We start from the raw sequence: 5,358 nt of genomic DNA on the forward strand, positions 1-5,358 counted from the left end.
CCACCACTGGTCTAGAGGGTCAGACCATTAGACCATTATAAATAGGGAAGCAGGTTGTTTACCACGACATCCACGACACCACGAAAATCTGGGTCTAAACGTGCGAATTGTGGCCGTCAGCGACTAGATACACACACACACACAGATCAGCACTAACATTATGACCACCTGCCTAATATTGAGTAGGTCTCCAATATTGAGTAGTTGCTGCCAAAACAGTCCTGACCTGTCGAGGCATGGACTCCACTAGACCTCTGAAGGTATGCTAGTGGCCACTGCCATCAAGGAATAGTTTCCATGAAAGGGTGTACTGTCTTGGTCAGCAACGTTGTTTAAGTAGGTGGTACGTCAAAGCAACATCCACATGAATGGCAGAACCCAAGGTTTCTCAGCAGAACATTGCCCAAAGCATCACACTGCCTCAGCCAGCTTGCCTTTTTCCCATAGTGTATCCCGGTGCCATCTCTTCCCCAGGTAAGCTGGAGCAGGCTCTCTGCCGTGACAGGAGAGTGGCTGGATTCCCCCTTCCGATCCGCCAGCGCTGACTGGCGGAACGGACGGGGGAGGGGGCGGGTACAGCTGGCTCTGCCTCTAGATAGGCAGAACCAGCTGTCAGTCACGCAGCTGGGCGGATCCCGGCATAATTGTCGGGATCCGCTTCAGCTGCGGCGTCTCAGTATACCGCGAGCTACAGCTCGCGGTATACTGAGCCTAGGGTGACAGGAGGATGCTAGTTTGTGTTCTCCTGTTACCCTAAGGAGAACTATGGGGAAAAGCCTTAACCCCATAGTTCTCCTTTAAGGTGAGCCATGGCCATAAAGGAAACCTGTACTGAGAACAGGAGCCTGCCATTCAGAGGCGTCCCATGGCAGGGTGACACCCCGCAGTGACGTGATGACCGCTGTACCACTGTTACCTGCCCGCAGCCATCATGATGATGGACGCTGACAGAAAGACTAGGGGACGTTCACCCGGCGGGATAAGGTATGCCACCGGGTCCCCTCCTCTCTCGAGCAACTGTCAGGCTCTCGGTCCATGACCGAGTGCCCAACTTTTCAGAGGGGGGGGGTGACCCCAAAATGACTCAGTAATTTTTGGGTCACCCCTTCAATGGTGTCACCCGGGTGCGGGCCACCGCCCCGTGACGGCACTGCTGCCATACAATACCAGTTGCCTGACTGTTGTAGCCAGACACCTAGCATTTTCCAGAGGGAGAGGTCAGCAATGACTGCCACCATGTCTTTCTCATGAAAGGTTTCCTCTAAAAAGATTGGAGATGTCAGCCATAATATAGATTTAAATGGAATGTATCAAAAAGCAAGGTACTGCTTTAAAAACCTACAATGGAAGCTGCCATTTCTGGCCTCTGGATCAGTCACAAGTTTCAGGGCAGTGTGTTTATTCACTGTGAAGCTTAATTCTAGATGCTGACATTTTAAAATGTTAAGAACATTTTGCTACCAAATTGGTGTTCCCAAATTCTTTCTGCAAAAATGGCTCTATTTCCAAAAGCCACTGGTGGACCTGAGCCTAGAACAGCAAGGTTGGGGGGAAGGCACACCAAGGCTCAATAGTGTAGTAACATTTCCTTATCTTATTTTCCTCTTCTGTCCATCTCTGGATCTCTGTAGCTAAAAACAGTAAAGTACTGTTGGGGGGGTTGGAAGGTGGTGCACGAGATGTTGCGAAAAGTCAGGGGGCTCGTTATAGCTCAGGTTATATGAAGCCATCTTTTCTTTCTCTTGCTTGTGCTCTCTGCATAAGCTCTGCATATTGCCCAATGTCTATAGTTGTAGATTCTAGCATTCGTTTTTACTAAAAAATAATCACATTACATAGGAGGCAGAGATTGTATGAAAACCATACATTCACCAATGGGCATTTGTGAAAATCTTAAATTTTGTTCTTTCATTGTTATAATAGTGCAGCATGTCTCTCTCACAGATGACTTGGTTTTCTTTTTATGGGCTACTGTTTGCTCTATCTGAGACACCAAAAGTGTCAGGCTGACAGGGGGCAGAGCAACAGCACACAAGAGGTAAAGCTGCACTATTATAACAATTTAGGAGTGGCAATCCAAATTCTTAAGCTGCCCACACACCTTACAATTTATCTGCAGATTTTCTGTGGTCAGATGGAAAAAAAAGTGCAACAGATTGGCCCAGGTGGAGATTACTCCATCCACACAGTTAAGTGTAGATGGAGGAATCTGTTGCACCTTTTCCATCTGACCACAGAAAATCTGCAGATAATTGTAAGGTGTATGGCCAGCTTTACAAGGCCCATTACAGATTGGTTCTCCTTAACACACATCTATGTCCAGGTTTCAGCCATTCAAGTAGTTACATCTACATGACAGTAAAGGAGCTTTAAAACAAGCCATTACTAATCTCTGTAGCTTTAGGCACTGTGAAGGAATTCATCCTCAATGTTAAACAGCAGAAGCACTGAAGTTTTTCTCTCAGCAAGGCAAGCGGAGCTGACCGACAACGTAAGCGTTTTTACTGTAAACGTTGACAAAAAAAACTGCGCCATGGTGCCAGCAGCTACAGAGATCAATCCGGGAGGGCCTGTTCTAAAGCACATTTACTGCTCGTTGAGAATAATTTAAAATCATTTAGCCTGGTCACGCATTCACTTGCAATGCAGTAACCCAAAATGAGCAGATGTCATTTACAATAGTCCCAACAATTAAGAAATAATCAAAGACTAGTTTCTATAAAAAAGCTTTACTATGCACACTACCAGTGCTCTTTGTACTGGATTACTGAACATGCCTGACTATGCTGATTTTAGTAAAGCAATGCATGACTAAAGAAAATGGAAGCATGAAGTCTTAATTTTTTTATTGAAAATGTACAGAAAAGTATGTGAGATAGTGTTGGTTCTTATATTCAGCATGTATCAGCAATTTACCATCCACACATTATCTTCATATTTGACAGTTTTAAAGGAAACATGTACTTTTGGAATATGTGGGCTGCAAAAAAAGAAGGGTGACCCTTCTGAAAATGCTAGTCACTTGGCTGTTGGTACCTTTAGTATTAAATCATACAGAGATGAATCAGAGCCGAGCAGATCTCGTGGTCTGCATACTTTCCCAAATTAGTTACTCAAAAGCATTAAAGCCATTAGATTAACATTAAGGGAAAAAGCATTTTCAGGTCAGCTTTGGCAGCCTACATATTGCCCTTGGTACAGGTTTATTTCAAGCTTTATTTCAAACAACTTCTGCCTTTCTAGGTGTTGCTGAACTATTGTTACACTAGATTGTGCAACTGGAAGAGCTGGGTGGAAAATGCAGTACAACGGTGTGTGGCATGGTAAAAGTTCCTAAACCTCATTCAGCAAGAACATTAAGAACATTATAATAGCACTGAGGATGCAGCAGAGTTAAAGGAAATACAGTTTCTGTACCCAGTCACAAATGTGGGAATAACAAATTTCATTAATGGGTAGACATAGCAACATGGGAAGAGATTTGCCCAATGACTATGGCAGGGTTTCAGACAGTTTTGAGTTCCATTTCCACATGTAGCTAGGAGTAAGGGCCTGCAGCAACAAGCATTTGCTTGCTTCAAACTGGATTTGGATTCCCATACAAGTCTATGGAAATAATAAAACTTCCTTGAAGCATGCCAGGAGGAGTTCAACTGCAGGCCAAATACACCTTCAATGAATTCTGAATGGTCTTGGAAGCATCTAAAACTGAGGACATTGACCCAACCCTAAATTTGGAACAGGCTCTAAGGGTGGGCAATATGTGGGTTAGAACACCACCTACCATGTACTTACATAGCTTTTATTAGTTTTATAGCAAAAGGAATAAGTTATATTTGTTTTTGTACTAAAAGCACATAAACAGTGAAAGACATTTTGTGCATCATTCAGAATGTCAAACTTGTGTTCTGAGAGAAGCAGAGAGCCGGCTCAGCATTTTGGGTGAGTATAATTTTTTTTAGCACCTAGACCAAAACAAGTAGTTAACCCTTGCGGTGTGGGAGTAGCCCTATTGCAAGGATTATTAAAAGTTTTGCCAGGAGTTCTTATATTAGATTCAGAAGCCTTTTGGGCTCAATATGAGGTAAACATGGTTTAGATTTTTCCATGTGCCACCTCTAAAAGGAGCATTAATTACATTTTAACTTACACATTATTACAGATAAAAAATAATACAGTCATGTTAAAAAAAAACTTAAAACTGGGTTAAGAAACAAATCTTAAAGACAGAAAACAGGAGTTGGTAAGGCTAGTATGGATAGTTTTGTCACTTTACAACCTTGGTAAAAGCACACACACGGGGCACACATGCATCAAAATCAGAACATGAATAAAGTAGGCACATGAAGGATCTGTACACCATACATCTCATTGTACCGATACAAATCTCACTGAATCACCTAGAACTGTGTACCATTTACAGTATTTCTTCATGGATTCGTATTGATAGATTCAGCTAATAGGAAATGAGCAGTCATTTTTAGGTCAGATTGATTATTATTATGGGATCATTTCTGTATAACAACTACATAATCAGTATCAAGGGTAATTTAATATAATAAAAGCCAAAATTACTACTTCGCTTAAACACTGATCTTCTTCGTAATTTGATTGCCAAGCTGGAGTCAACTAAAGCAAATTTTTCTAGAGCTGGCCATACACCTATAGATTATCTGCAGATTTTCTATGGTCAGATGGATAGAGGAATCTCCCACTGGGCCAAGCTTCAGTATCTTGCTAATCAGCCACGCTGGCTCTCAAAATACCTGAACAATGCCTGCATCCAATCAGACTGTTTAGGTATTTTGAGAGCCAGCGGGGCCATCTAGCACGATACTGAAGCAATTGGATGAATACAGCAGTTTCACAGTGGCTCCGATTGAGAAACCTCCCTTTCCTGATGCTCATGAGACCCATTCACACTTCTGGACCAGACCCTAGAGTTTTCCACAGTAGTGAAAGTAATGATCTTAGAATATCTTTTATTAAAACATGCTGCCAACAATTCAAAGAACCTGCATTTTTTAACACACGTCAGCACATTGCCGAGTGCAGAAGCCAACTGCCACTAATGTTATTTATTTTTAATGTGCCTTCTTGTGACGGAAAGGTCCTGGGTATTAAATGGAGGCACACTTAGCTGTATTTTATATATTCGAGAAACACTGTTCTAAACATTAGCAGAGAAAGAACATCTGAAACGTTGAATAAGCTGACATAGATAAAGAGCATGTGCTTCAACATACCACCACGCATCCACACTTACCATTTCCATTAAGCATTACCCCGCTACCAGATAAAAATCACCCCCCCCCCCCCCCCCCCCTCCCCCCCAGCCCCCTTTCACAAAACCAAAAA

Source organism: Nanorana parkeri, unplaced genomic scaffold (genome assembly GCF_000935625.1).
Source record: "Nanorana parkeri isolate BGI_ZX_2015 unplaced genomic scaffold, ASM93562v1 scaffold1862, whole genome shotgun sequence".
In the NCBI taxonomy this organism is placed as follows: domain Eukaryota; kingdom Metazoa; phylum Chordata; class Amphibia; order Anura; family Dicroglossidae; genus Nanorana; species Nanorana parkeri.